The 15,589-nt window shown below is 44.7% G+C and overlaps 1 protein-coding gene across 6 annotated transcripts in view; it reads right to left on the bottom strand.

Annotated features, from left to right (window-relative positions):
* Positions 1–9,238, bottom strand: part of NMNAT3 (nicotinamide nucleotide adenylyltransferase 3) — a 109,812-nt gene extending 100,574 nt beyond the window's left edge. For 5 of the 6 annotated variants that reach the window (XM_025376143.1, XM_025376148.1, XM_025376142.1 and 2 more), the window contains exon 1: positions 8,883–9,238. The gene's annotated coding sequence lies outside the window, so the exon portion shown is untranslated. The remainder of the gene's footprint in view (positions 1–8,882) is intronic. The other variant, XM_025376145.1, reaches the window with a different exon arrangement.
* Between the last annotated feature and the right edge of the window lie 6,351 nt (positions 9,239–15,589).

Here is a 15,589-nt window from a genome sequence, read left to right as displayed (position 1 = left end):
GTCTTCCTGAGGGTAGGAAAAGAAAATCAAAATCTCAATGCATTTCCGTTAATACAAATGACTTCAAACAAACTCTATAAGAGAGAGAACAGCAAATAATTTGGGGCTTCCTGTTTTATCTTCTTAGCAACATTAGAGGAAATGAAGAAAGAAAATCAAAATGCACATGATAGAAGGAAAAAAGGAAGGGAGACAGTCAGTCATTGACAAATAGAATACCTACCATCTGTATAACAGAGAGGTGGCTCAAAAGGCACTAGGTGGTCAAACCAGCTGCCTCTTGAATTTATCTTGAAAAAAAATTTTTTGTAAGGGAGACTATGAAAACTTCCTTTGTTGACCATTCCCAGAAATGGCAGGGACAAATACAATGGTCATCTCAGTCTTTATGGAATGCATCTTGGACCATAACTTAAAGGGAAATGACTTCATTTATCTAAAACACTAAGATTTTGAATTCTTTCTACACAAATCTAAAATGCCCAGAACTCAAAGCATATGAACTTTAACCAGTAAACCCTATTGAACTTGCTACATAATTTACAATTTTAAATCATTTCTTGGAGTATGGCCTTCATTTGTAGTGACAAATATTCCAATAGACTTAATAAATACATAGAGAGTGTTTCTAGAATCTGCATTATGCCCCAAATTTCTGCTGCTAGTCCTCTTCTATGCATGGCGGAGAAAAGCCTATAAAATGGACTGGGGCGCTGGGTGCAGTGGCTCATGCCTGTAATCCCAGCACTTTGGGAGGCCAAGCCAGGCAGATCACTTGAGCCTTGCAGTTCAAAACCAGCCTGAGCAATATGGTGAAACCCCATCTCTACAAGATACAAAAAAAAATTAGCCAGGCGTGGTGGTGCATGCCTGTAGTCCCAGCTACTCATGAGGCTGAGATGGGAGGATTGCTTGAACCTGGGAGGCGGAGGTTCAAGTGAGTGCCAAGATCGTGCCATTGCACTCCAGCTGGGGCAACAAGTGAGACCCTGTCTCAGGAGAAAAAAAAAAAAAAAGAATTGGGATCCACAAAACTATAGAGTGAATTAAGTTGAAATGTCAGCACAACCATATAGTATGCCTCGTTTGTGAACAGATATTTTAATGAAGAGCTTGACTTCCACTGACAGCATCTCCATCTCTTTGCCTGAGTGTTTTACCTGGTGACTGGAACCTGCCAGAAGAACCTGAGAATTAACTTCCCTTAAGGAACAAAGCTAAAGCAATGACTGACAGAAATGGCATGTGTACGTACACCCAGCCCCCAGCCCCATGATGGCATAACTCTGAGATGGTTCTATGCTGGCTCTGGAGATCCCCATCAGGATTAAAGCCCAGCTGCCCCTGCTGGTCATGGCTGCTTGATGGTACAAAAAAAATTAGCCAGGTGTGGTGGTGCATGCCTGTAGTCCCAGCTACTCATGAGGCTGAGATGGGAGGATTGCTTGAACCTGGGAGGCGGAGGTTCAAGTGAGTGCCAAGATCGTGCCATTGCACTCCAGCCAGGGCAACAGAGTGAGACCCTGTCTCAGAAGAAAAAAAAAAAAAAGAATTGGGATCCACAAAACTATAGAGTGAATTAAGTTGAAATGTCAGCACAACCATATAGTATGCCCCGTTTATGAACAGATATTTTAATGAAGAGCTACTGAAATCTTTAATTGGAGATGAAGTGATGGTACACTTCCCTAGCTCATTTCCCACCATTTTGCTAGTGCTTCCTGGGGTCCACTCTCAAATGAACTACTCAAACTCAAGTCCTTGTCTTGTGTTATGACTTCCTAATATTTAGCCAATTGATTGAGTTTAATTTAGAACATACCATTGGCCATGCACTAGGCTTTGGCCAGGATTAGGTAGCAAATAATACACAGATACAAGGCCGTCACAGTGAGAGTTGGCAGTGCACACATAATATCCAGTTCCTGAGATACTAGAATACAATGCCTGCAAGACAAGAAGCCAGAATGAGACAGGGCTACCCTAGGCAATTGCTAACTGTGTGCGTTGGGTTGCGGGCAGAGTTTGCTGAAATGTCACCAATAAGGTCTCTGAAGGCTGCAATTCCAAATTCCTCCTTCCTCCCACACTACTGGGGACCAGGAGAGGCAGTGGCCTTCTGTAACTTAAAATCCCTGAGAATTCAAGTCTACAGGGCCAGGGTGAGTACATCTGCAGGCCGTTCAGCCAGGAACCCAGATTGTATCCCCGGACTGGAAACCTGGAAACAGGGAGCCAAACCTGGCTTTAACATTCTTTTTGATTGGATGATTTAATTCAGGATAAGGCCACAAAGGTAGTGCCCTGAAATTACAAACTGAAGAAAGATCATTGTTTAATTTGGCTGATTTTAAGATTTTAAAATAGTTATAGGAATAATAAAACAATATAGAAAGCTTGATATATGAAAAAGGTTATCCATAATTCCCTTGTTCGTATGTAACTCTTATCCCCTTAGAGGGTTCCCTTGAAGGCTGTTTTCCTAAATATGTCTGTTATGTAATGGCGTTCTGTTCCCAGAGCATGTTAAGGTTTCCCATGTGACCAATCTTCATATTTTAAAGTACTACATAATATTCCATCAGCCCGTCGTTCTGTAATTTGTTCTCCTCCTATACTGTATATTCAGATCACTTCTAAGTTTTCACCATTACAAATAATGATGCAGACAGCATTCTTATACAGTGGCTCTTTCTACTGTTCAGATTATTTTCTGAAAGCAGAATCTCAGAAGCAGCCAAAAGGTAGCAGCATTTCAGTGACACCTGAAACAGGCAGCTCCTATACTTTTATCATCGATGGTCCTTTGATTACTTACAAAACACAGCATGAGTAACAGACAGTGGTATCCTTTCTCTCACACACAAAAAAATTAAGACAAGAATGATCAAGAACATCATACAAGTTACATAGAAGAAGGCCAGATGGGAAATTAAAAGCAAAGCAGTCTTTGTTACTAAGTATAAGGTTTGTGCAATAAACCTATTACTGATCTTTAAAACGAAGATTTGAAAGTGAGTAATAATTCCAAGTTAGACTCCTACACACTAATTCATGTAACAGGCATTCTGTCCTAATGATCACTGGCTCACAGAGAAGCTTCCAGCCTTCTAAAGGTTTCTCTTGACCTGACCTGGTGTGATTCCCTCACTCACACTGACACTCATTCACTCCCATCTGCCACTTATTGAGCCCAAATTCGGGCTGGTTTGCATCACATGTTTTCATCATTCTTTTCCTTTATGGTTGTAAACCTTTCAGCGAGCAGCCTGGCTGATAGCAGGGCCACTGATGACAGTGGTTAGGATGCAGTCAGGCTGAGCCATGCTTGTCAGCCTTGCTCCATACTCTCCTCTTTCCAGAACACTGTGACAAGTGGGAAGGAGCAGAATCAAGGCTCTAACCCCTACACACCTGCCTTTAATATGTTAACTCTGCTTCTGCAAGGCAGTTACAACCTCCACCCTGGGCTGTGTACTGCCTTGACACTTCATTTTTATAAGAGAAAGCAAAGAAAGGGGGTGTGCTGATGGAAGGGGGAAGGCAGGAAGAAGATTGGCTCTAATTTAAAATCATCTTAGGAGCTCTAAAAAGTTCCAGGTTGACTGATGGACACATTTACTCCTCAAAACCCTTTTCATAAATATCCACCACTTAACATGTACTTTCAAGAGGCATAAATACTGTCAACGTGTCAGCCTTTATGAAAGGGAGATTTCCAGAACCACTTCTTTTCTCCATGGCTAAGAGCCACACGATTATAGTCCTATTATAGCTATACCTTGAGAATATAGCCCTTCCCCACCAGTCTGGGCAAGGCAGGCAAACTCACCCCACTAAGAGTAGCATGGAGGCCTTTTCAATCTCTGTGCAGTGATGCATCCTTCTTTTGCTGCAGAGAAGATGGCAGCTCATCTCTGGTGATAAGGTCTACATCTGAGACTGGTAGGGATTGGAGATGTATTTTGTCAACAGCTCTGGCCAAAGTAACTCTCTAATAATATTCAAGTATGGACAGAGAATGTTTCCTGAGACTGGATCACATCTTATTTTAAAGAGGCCTTTAGTGTGATTTTCTCCCTGTTCTCAGTGGAAATGAATAGGTTTTGAAGGCAAGCATGGTGCCCCTCTGGAGAACTGCTGGTTCCTCACGAAGGACTGTGCTGGCATGGCATGGCTCTGCATCGGTAGGATCACTGCCAGCTCACCCTGCCACAGCTGCACACAGATGAGTGGGCCCACCTTTCTGGACAACAGTAGTCAGCAGTGCCCTTCTTTCCTCTCAGCAGACCACTAGCCACAACATGATCAAATCTATGCCAGAGCCTCAGCCTGGTGTGCCCAGGAGTATCAGAGAAGGAGGAAACAAATAGGCTCTCAGGTGGACTCTGTCACTCAGAAGGGAAAAGGCTCCAGTGTCCACGCCACCAGATTTACCCTCAGATGAGCTGGATCCCTGTTTGCTGCTGCTACTCAAGATGAGATGTATGACACTGAGAACTGCAGTACCCCACCAGACAACACCCGAGGAGGAGCTCTGGAAGCTATAAAGGGGTAAGTGAATTGGATTACAGCGTTATTCTCCCATTTGGAAGCTGGAGCACAGTTGTTTTTAAAAGTATACATTCTCAGTAGGATGACCTTGGCAGCATACACCATTGCTTACCAGGATTTACAGAAAAATATCATCCAGTGGTCTTCAAGGGTATATGAAAAAATGAACATAACCCTCCATCCAACACTTTGGGCCCCTCTCTCTCTAGTGATACTGACTATATTTCTCTATCTTTCTCCCTTCCACATACGGCCCTGACACACCAGGCTCCTCCTTCAGGAGAGTTAACCCAGTTTAAAATGTGTCGCTGTATGTGTGTTTATGTGCTTAATTCTATTGTTAAATCTGTCTCATGATGTGTGCGGACTCCATGAGGGTCAGGACTACGTCATTTTGACTCACTGTTCGAATCCCCAGGACACTGCTTGAAGTATTTGTAGAAGAAAGAGAGGGAGGAAGGAATAAAGAGAGAGAGAGAGAAAGAGGACAACGTGCCAGGCATGCTGCTGAGTACAGGCAACACTTGGTCCAAAGCTGCGGAAGTGCTCACAGCCCATCAGAGGAGCTAATTCAGCATAGCCAGAGAAGGGCAGGCCGACAGGCACCCACTGGTACTATGGGAAGGCTGAAGAGGGATTCAGGAAGGCTTCCCAGGCATTCTGGATTTAGGGGCAGCTCTGGCCAGAGGCAGGGACAGCAGAGAGGCACAGGGATGCAGACCAGGCCTTCCCCCGGCAGGAAGGCAGCCCAGACACAGCACTCCTGGGTGGAAAGAGCAGACAGTGCTGACTTCCAGATGCACGGTCACCCTCATCCCAGGCACTTCCACCTAAAACCTATTATAAAGAATCTTAGATTTCCCTGGAGCTGATTTCTCAGATTCTCTCTAGCAATAGAATGCCCTTCTATTCCTAATTCCTAGAGTAGCACGTGGGTCTACGTGTATGTGGGAGAAACAATGATGAAGGAATCATGAGTCCACCGCGGTTTGCTAAATACCATCATGCAGAACTGCACAGCTAAACCAATGGGACAGGAGCTGCCATCCTGAGGCCTGCCCCGCAAAATGCGATCTGTCCATCTTTACTGGGGAACCATGATAAACGAGCAAAGACAGACACTGGTGAGGACAAGCCACTTTATTTAAGAGCTTCGACAGCCCAAAGTGGTTTAACATAGATGCATGGAAGATTTATTGAGATGATAAAATACCTGAACTTGAAAGGCACATAAATTATAATTTTGCAGGTTTTTTTCTTTTTAAAATTTCATAGTCAAGTGCTTTAAGTAATGAATGAAATGCACATAAAGTTGATTTCATTTCACACAAGCTGTCTGGTTAGTGTCTGCAGAGTGCCTTTGCTTCCAGGTGGGACTGAGTTCAGAATCCATGCCACCCATCTGTGCCTACGGCCTTCAGTTTCCTTATCACAGTGGAGAGCATTGGCAAGATGAATAAATATAATAATAAGGCAGCCATTATTGACAGGGCACTTACCATACTACACGTTGTACACTGAGGTCAGTGCCTCATATGCTTATCTTGCTTAATGCTCCTAACATCCCTATGAATTAGCTACAATGATTCTCATTTTACAGATGTAAAAACAGGTTTAGAGCATTTTGGTGATACATGGGAAAGTCACACAAGCAATTTTATCTGCTTACAAGACTATGGTGTTCACCACGAAGCTGCGACATACATGAAACTATTTGGCCCTCAGCAAATGCTTAAATACATTAGTTATCTTTCCTTACCTTCCAATTCCTTTTAAACACACACACACACACACACACACGTGCACAGATACAGTGAAAAATCTGCCTCGGGTTTTTGTTCACTTATTTGTTCATTACCGATTCATGCCTTTTTGGCCTGGTACTCTACTGGGTGCAAAGTTTGCAAAATTAGACTCCATAGCTCCCAGGTCAAAGAGCCAGACCAGTCTCAGGCAGTTACCATGCTCAAATGGATGGCAAGGGTCTGCAAGGAGCAGTGGCAGCCCCCTGCAGGGAACCCCCACTCAGCCATCGGTTAGAGACACATCATCAAAAAGACCATTTTAGACCTTTTTCAACCCTAGTTTTACCCAACTTTTGCTATGCTTTCTTTGGCCTGAGTCTACGAAGACACTCAAACTTTGGGACTTCCTGACAGTGCAGCTGCCCAGGAGGCCCTTTATCACGCAGAACACCCCTCTCTGCTGCCAGGCTCTTGCTTTATGGCAAAACCACTGCAACAGATAATCTCACTCCCAACTAATCACCCTGCACAGTTCCTCATACCGCCTCCACTCCTATCCCTCTCCTGCCGCTGCCCTGTTTTGTTTCAATTTTTGTCCAGCCTAAGGAACGATATCAATAGTTATAGTAGTAGTATCCTCCTACATGTCAGGCACTGCTCTATGTATTTTAGGTCCTCAGTAAATCCCCATAATAACCTTCTGAGGTAGACAGTACAACTATGCATATTTTAGTTCATTCAGGAGAAGTAAAGGGTAGGAGTTAATATTTCTTCAGGGCCAACTATATGCCAAGCACCTGTTAAGCCTGCACAATCCTCATGACTCACATGGTGAGTGAGCTGCCCAGGGTCAATCACAGAGCTGGGAAGTGCCAGGTCTGTGACCACCAAGCCTGGAGCTTCCCTTCTTATGGGCTAGCACCCTGCTGTGGTCTGAGAGGGGAAAAGAGAGGCTGCACAACGGCTGCCCTCTCTCCTCTTCCCTCCAGCGCCCTCTGTTAACATCTTAACTGTTCATTTTTACCACTCCCCACAAATGGTGCCAGACTCCTGCCTCATCTGGGTTCCCCCACTCTCTGGGCCTCTCAGTTTTCATAGAGCACTTCCTTTGTCTACGTCAATGGTGTGAACAGAGCCAAATAAGAAATTAGGATCATTTGAGCCAATAAAATACAGTGAGCAGCTGACAGGTGTTTCCTGAAACCTAAAATGCTCTCCCAAATCCATGGGGTCTCGAGGTCTGATATGTCCTCAGCAAGGTACCAGCATAGTTGCTGCTTCTGGGAAGTCTTCTGTCCAGTTTTAGGGGTGACACCAAAAGCTGAGAACCACCAATGAAATTCAGGAAGTAACTGATGCTCAGTGGAGCTGTGTGAACCATACCTTCAGGGGCTCCTGGGTGGCTTTATGAGAAATGTGCACCTGGCCAAAAATAGAGAAGCTTTCCCCTGCAAGGCCAGAGGGTCACACCCCTTCCTCTGGGTTCTGCCAGGATGGAACAGTCACTTTATTTCACCTGGCCCACCCGACATGGGCTCCAGAAGGGCAGGGACCCTGACTGATTTCTCTCTGAATCCTCAAAGTGGGTGCCAGTTAAACGTTTCAAGAATGAACAACTAAACCAGTCATCGTTTTAGAGAATAGGCTGTTTGAGAGATTCTACTCAGAACTACTTATTTGATAGAGGAAGAAACAGGACTCAAGGAGAGGGGAAGTGACTTTGCTGAGAGGCAGGCACACTGTGTTCAGTCCAGAACAACATCCAGCCTTGGATATTTAGTGCTGAGTAACATCCAGCACCCATCATGCGGTGCTAAGTCATTTACATTCACCATTTCCATCCTCAATGGGTAGAACAGTCCCATTTTACAGAGGAGGAAGTTAAGGTGAAGGAACTTGCTTTCTCCCCAGCTCTCTGCAGGCCAGCCCCACCGACCCTCCTTTCCTCAAGCCACATTCTCTCCCAACAAAATGAGTGTGCTCTGTTATTCCCCGCTCGGGAATTCTCTAAAGTTTTAGTTCCAGCAGCCTTTGTAGCTGGGGGCCCTGATAAAAACTCTCCAGCACCCTAGACTTTCAGTCTTCATAGCTCTGACTACAGTTTTAACGTTCACACTTGTTTGCATAGATATCCATTTGCTGTCGGTCTCCCCCCACTGGACTGTGAGTTGCACGGGGGACGGCACCACGTTTGTCGGCCTGCCACTGTAACCCCAGCACTTAGCTCAGCAGCGGGCACTGAGTGGCACACGTTATCTGTTAGACACCATGCTTATATTTTTAACCTTTGAGTGCACGAGTGCTAAAGGTGGGATCCGAACCCACGTCTCCGGGGCTCTGGTCATAGCCAAAGGGGTGCTGGGGGTTAGGTTGATACGCTGCAGTGAGAACCAACCGCGCGCAGAGGCAGCGCGGAGCTGTGCCCCGGTTCGCTCGACTCCCGGTGGCTCCGTACTCCACCGCCACCTGTCGCCCCAGCGGGGACTCCCAGGACTCCGCTGGGGGCCGGGAGTCCAGAGGGTCCTGACGTTCAGCCGCGATCCAGGTCCTAGCGGGCTGACGAGGGGCCCGGGCTGCGCTTACCTGCTATTCGCAGGGCCCAGCAACGGCGCTCGGCGAGTCTCGGGGGACTGCGGGACACTGCGGGGGACTAGGGGACCTGCTGGGCCTAGCGGGGGCTGTCGGTCAGCGCGCGGCCCGGCGCCCAAGGTCCGGAAGGGAACAACGTTTGGTCTCGGTACTCAAGCCTGCCTCCGGCCCGGGTAGCCTCGGGTCTAGACCGTCTAGTACCCGAGCTGGAGGCGGAGCCTAAGGCTAACGTGACCTTGCGCTCCCTTGGCGGCCCAGGGCGGAAGGTGTCTAAGGCAAACAGATCTGCGCCCCGCCCCCTCGTTGGGGCGGGCCCTAAGGAGACCCGGCCCTGGCCCCGCCCCGGGTCCCTAAGCCCCGCCCTCTCCCCGCCCCCGTCACCGCCCGTTGGCTCCCCACCGCCAAGGCCCTTTTGTGTTGCGTGCGTGTTTGCTTTTTATTTTCCTGTTTTGTATTCTGTTTGTTTTGTATTTTTATTTAATTTTCTTTTTAAAAAAATACACGAAAGTAACGCCCACTTACTTATTACGAAATAAAATTATCTAGATTTGCTTATAATGAAAGCAACAGGCCACCTCTCCCTCCCATCATAGCTCTTTTTAACAATTCCTCTGTTAATTTCTTCTGGTGGTCACCCACTTGTCGCAAAAAATAAATAAATAAATAAAATAAAATAAAAGAAGCTTACATGGCGATTTTTTTATTTATCCATTGACTTTCTGCCATGTTATATGAGGATTTATTCTCTTACTGCGCGGCCCGTTTCCTTCTGACAAATTTACACCTCTATTCTCAATCCCTGCCCTGGAAAACGCCAGACCTCAAATCAGCGAAGGATTTCTGGGGCCTGAAGCGTACACAGTTGTGTGGGGAGAGGGGAAGAGAGGGCTGCTTGAGAAAGAGAAGACAGAATTGGGGCTTGCCAGTGGATATTTATTTAGAATGAGAAATAAATCATAACAGAATCTTGGGGCCTTGGAGATTGGGGTCCCTATCCTCTGAGACCTTCTGAGGAAATTTACGTTCCAAATTTGCTTCCCTAATGCAGTCTGGCTTCCTCTGCCTACCCAGAACTCTCCATAAGCCCCCAGGGCTCATGGGAGCCTTGCAGGGAGAGGCCTTGAAGGACAAGATTCACTAGATTCTGCCAATATGGTTTTCTAATGGAGTGAATTGGAGTGTGCGAAAAAGAGAGCCATCAAGGATGATGTCAAGGTTTTTTGATTGCTGTACACTTAATTTCCAGCGTTTCCTAGACACAGGGACACGTCCTCATCTTAGTATGGAGAGTGTTTTATAAGCCTGTCCCCATCATCAGAGCCTCACAGTGCACCCATGAAGTTGGCTGGACAGGTGCACTGTCTGCACTTTTAGGAGGCCCATAAACTTGTCCCTTGTGTATTAGCACAGGGGGCATGCAACTTGCACCCAATAAGTACCCAGGTAAAGAGTACTTCCCCACTCAGTCTGAAGACACAGTGTCCATGCCCTCTCGGATCCCTTTTCTCTTACCTGTGGTGTAAAATGTGGCTCCAGAAGGTGATCTTGGACAAGTCTCTTTACCTTCCCAAGCCTCAGTTTCCTTTCCTGTAATGGCAGGTAACAATCCCTACCACACTGAGTTTTGGGGAGGATTAAGTGGCTTAACATCTTTGGATATTCTCTAATTGACAAGTCGGCTTGTTTCCCAGCAGGGTGGGAGGCTCCTGAGAAAGCTTAGGGATTTCTAAGAACCTTGTGTAGCATGTAGTACCACAGGTTGATTAGAGGCCTTTGATTAAAATCATGGGCTGAAGAGTCATTCTGAGTCAGGGCCCTAGGCCAGGGAGGGAGAAGCTGCACACAGAGAGCAGAGAAGAGGCTGGGCAATGACTTCCTCATGCAAGGGAAGCTTTCTTTGCCTGAGGTAGTGAAGACTAAAGCTTGGTCTAGGAGGAAGCCTGGTTTCCTAGGCAAGAAAAAAGGAATGAATTAATGGCATTCGCAGCAACTGGATGAGATTGGAGAGTATTATTCTAAGTGAAGTAACTCAGGAAAGGAAAACCAAACATCGTATATTTTCATAAGTGGGAGCTATCCTATGAGGATGCAAAGACATAAGAACGACACAGTGGACTTTGGGGACTCAGAGGGAAGAATGGGAAGGGGGTGAGGGATAAAAGACTACAAATTGGGTGCAGTGTATACTGCTCGGGTGATGGGTGCACCAAAATCTTACAAATCACCACTAAGGTACTTACTCATGTAACCAAATACCACCTGTTCCCCAATAACCTATGGAAATAAAACTATGTTTTTAAAAAAGTAGCATCCCCTTGTGCTGGAAGGTAAAACCTCATATAATAGCCAAGCTTTACCTAACCTAAGTGGGGAAGATGCAGTGGCTGAGAAATCCATTTTGGAGAGGCAACTACCTCCTAATTTTTTAGAAGGAGGAATACGTAAATGCAAGTCATGTACTTGCTTAAGCTCACAAAAAGACTACTGGATTATGGGTATAATGGTAATAATATTTTCAGATCTCTCCTTTATTGGTAAGTTTCATTTTTCCTGGATCTTATCTGCCATTATGGCTCAAGGGAGGTGGCCACCTAATGCCACCTCAGGAAGGAGGAAGATTTTACGTAGAGGATGGCTCAGCTTGAGTGCCTCAGAACCAGATCCTGAGGTAAGAATTAATGCAAGTAGTTATTTGAGAGGCACATGGAACACCAGCAGAGTAGTGAAGAAGCAATACAGGGAAGAAAAGGGGAGCTCAGTAAAATATTAAGCCAGCTACTATAATAGATGATTAGGGCTTAATCCTAGGGGAAAACCCTAGAAAACAGTGTGAAGAGCATGCCTTGGAATCATCCCACCCAAGGCTGCAGGAGACAGGTCTCTACAGGGAAAAAAGCTGGAACTGACCACTTAGCTCCTATTTTTGAACATTTAAAACATTATTTCTAGGCATAAAATGTCATTACTAAACTGAGATCTGGCTATAATATAATACTCTTCTGCAGTTTCCTTCTATCACCTAACGGTGTGCTGATGAAGTTTCAGGAGGAACTCTTTGGGCAGTAAGCAGTGTGCAGATGGATGAGAGTCACAGTCCTGGGTTGGACCTGAGGACATTCTGGAAAGCTTGCTTGTGGATGGATTGTGATGAGGCCGTAGACTGGGGCAGCCTCTGCTTTTGGATGAACCCATTCTAACCTTGACTTCTGACCTGTCACTGAGGAAAAGCAAGCTTTGCGTGGGTAAAAATAAAATGTAAAAGGGAGACTGGTGGACTTTTCAAATGACCAAAGAGGGCGGACTTTTCAGTCACTGCCACGACTTCAGCAGATAAGCGTTTTCTTTTCTTTTCTGAGATGAAATTTCACTTTTGTCAATCACGTGGGAGTGCAGTGGCGTGATCTTGGTTCACTGCAACCTCCACCTCCCGGGTTCAAGTGATTTTCCTGCCTCAGCTTCCCAAGTAGCTGGGATTATAAGCGCTCACCACCACGCCCAGTTAATTTTTGTGTTTTTAGTAGAGACAAAGTTTCATCATGTTGACCAGGCTGGTCCTGACCTCAGGTGATCCACCTGCCTCAGCCTCCCAAAGTGCTGGGATTACAGGCATGAGCCACCGTGCCGGGCCAGGTGTTTTCTTACAAACAGTGAACAGATAATGCTCATGCCAGATCTTCCTTATACAGGCATCAAAGCAGGTCCTCACTAGAAAACCTCCACTTTGTCAATTTGGCTTCATGGCTATACTTACTATTGAGCTAAAATTATGCTTTTAAAACATGAATCAGTTTATAACACTCCTCTACTCAAAAGTTTCCAGTGGCTTCCACCACAATTAGGGTAAAATCTCAAGTCCTCCCCCTAGTGTGCAAGGCCCTCAAGGATCTGCTCTGACAAGTGCTCCAGCTGTCAGCCGTTCTCATCTCTGGTTTCCTTGACTCTGTTGCTGTTCCTTGTATACAGGGCCTATTTGCACCCAGAACCACATGTTGTTGTCCTCATTGACCTAAATGACACAGTGCCCACTCTTACGGTAACTTTCCCAATTCATTAGCTTTCTAATAGACTGCTCCACTTAACAAACAAAAACACTCCCATACAACCCCTTTTGTAGTACTTATTACCTATCATTGGAGGATATTTTACTCATTATCTCTCTCCCTTGCCGAAGTGTAGTGCCCAAGAGGGGCTGAATCTTTGTACATTTTGTTCTCTGACAGTTCTCACACCCACAACAGTGCCTAGCACCTGATATTCAATAAATATCGGTTGAATGAATGAATGCATTGAATTGAGCAAATGAAAAATATATTCAGCACACATACAGATAAAAATATTCTAGAATGCAGATTTTCAACTAATCTAGGTTAGGTTCCTCTCAAACTGAAAAAAATTGTTGGAACACAGAGAGAAAAATAAAATGAAATGTCTGAGCCATATTACATAATCTGATTTATAATTACAGGTTGAGTATTAGACTGAGAACTTTCGCTTTTTTATATTTGACCCAATGTCTACCTTAAACATTTAAGCAAAGGTTAGCTTGAAAGGCTACATACTCATTTAAAAGCAGTAAAAAGAAGCAAGGTTCTCCTAGTCACTTTAATAATTCAGAATGGTATTCTGTGGCTTCTGTTGGCATTTGAGACCCCAAGGTGGTAACTGGTTACCTGAAAATAAAGGCCTTGATCAAATATTTAACATCTTACTTATTTTCATTTTCTGCATATTTTGTTTTCCTGTTTCTCACTTTTTTTTACCCATTCTGCAGTCACACAATTCACACACTGAAGTTAATAGAAATGTTTCATGGATTATTAAATGCAGCTAAGTAATGAGTTTTTGCTAGAAAATAAGGCCAAACTGGGGCCACTTTGCTATTCTAACAAAGTAATTTTTCCTTGAGGGTACAGACTATGAATTTACAGAGACCTCTACCCTTTATTCTGAAGTTTTGTAAGACAAATACATTGCTGCAGGAGAGGCTTTAAAGTGGAAAACAGATTCCCCGTGAAAACATGTTTTATGGTGGCACAATTAAGAAGTCTTATAATCAAGAACAGTTGAAAGCACAGAACTATAAGTGGACCCTTATAATTATGGCAAGAAAGACACTAAATAGTGCCTGTTTGCTAATGAAAACATTGCACTCTGGTGCCAAAAGCAGTGGAGTGGGTTTTGGTTGGTGCTTACCAGGGCTAATTGTCCAAGGAGTGCTCCCGTAGCAGCATCCCAATGCTGTCAGCTGCCGTTCCTAATGGAGCTTTTATATTTTACCCCATTGCTAAAACCCTAATCCAGGCTTTGATGTCCATTTGGGCCTACTTGGTACAAAGAGGGCCTTCTGGAGGTGGTCAAAGTCATAATGGAAAACACTTTAGGAATAACCTATCCTTTTGTGATCAGGAGAGAGTACCCAGAGAGGTTAGGTGATTTTCTTAAGATCACACCTGACCAGTGGTGGGTTTGGAGTATCAGGACTTTTTTGTTAGAAGCAATTGAAACAGTCTCTGTGACCCAGTAGAAGGGAGTTTGTTGGCAGGATTGGGCCTTCAGAACTTACAGAAAGTTTGGAGATCCAGGCTTAGAATGGGATAGAGAGACAGCAACTCTGAAAAGCTAGAAAGTGAAAACCCTGGGAATAATCTCTTAGTAGTAATGGTCTGGTCAGGAAGCTGTTGCAGAGATAGATGATTAAACTCCAGACACTTCCTATGCCCTTGTTTCACTCACACACTAGTCAAAGTCTTGGAAGAGGCCCTCAGATTGGCCAAGATTAGTATACACTCTCCTGCTTGTCCTGGGAAAGGTGTTGGCAAACTCCTTCAACTGCAGATGTTGAAAGGAAAGCATCTGAATTTCCTCTCCTACTAAGACTCTCATAGTGGAGAGGGACAATTTCCCAAAAGGAAACCCAAAGGATGCTGTTAGGAGGAAGGCAGGGATGCAGAGAAGCCAGAGTACAATGAAGCCCCAATTCAGTTTAGAGCAGTAGACTTCTGTGCAGCTAGAGATGGCCATGAGAAGCAAACAGGAGTCTACCTGGGATTAGTAGGAAGATTTTGCTTTGCAAGCACAGGAGCTTTCTGTCCCTCTCCTGCTGTTTCCTTTTGGCTTAGAATGTGGGTATAAGCCCAGAGGTCAAGGGGCCATTATGAGTCTCAGAAATGAACTGCAAGCGTGAACTCCAAAGCCACCTACTAAGGATGGCTGAGTGAGTGAATAGGAGTCTGACATATTAAATACATGTCAAATATATGTTAAATACATACATCTGATATGTTAAATACATGTTAAATTGTGGAGCTGCTGTACCAGCTCTGAACTGCCTACTTCCAGGCTTCTTATTTTATAAGAAAATTTAAAAACGGACCAAGCCACTGTAGTTATCAGTAACATTCAGCCTAGCATAATCTGATAATACAAATTAGTCCTAGGATTCTAGTCTCTCAATCTCGTGCAGCACCATTCCTATTCTGCTTACAAAGACGTGGTTCCTGCCTTCAAGGAGCTTATGGTTGAATTGAGGTTATATTAGTCAGGGTTCTTCAGGGAAACAGAATCAATAGGATGGATAGATAGATAGATAGATAGATAGATAGATAGATAGATAGATAGACAGATAGATAGATAGACGAAGACATTTATTAAGGGAATTGGCTCACATAATTATGGAGGCTAAGAAATCCCACATCTGCCAT

Source organism: Theropithecus gelada, chromosome 2 (assembly GCF_003255815.1).
Source record: "Theropithecus gelada isolate Dixy chromosome 2, Tgel_1.0, whole genome shotgun sequence".
Classification (NCBI taxonomy): Eukaryota; Metazoa; Chordata; class Mammalia; order Primates; family Cercopithecidae; genus Theropithecus; species Theropithecus gelada.
The sequence above is the reverse complement of the archived record's forward strand: the minus strand, read 5'-3'. Positions and strand labels throughout refer to the sequence as shown.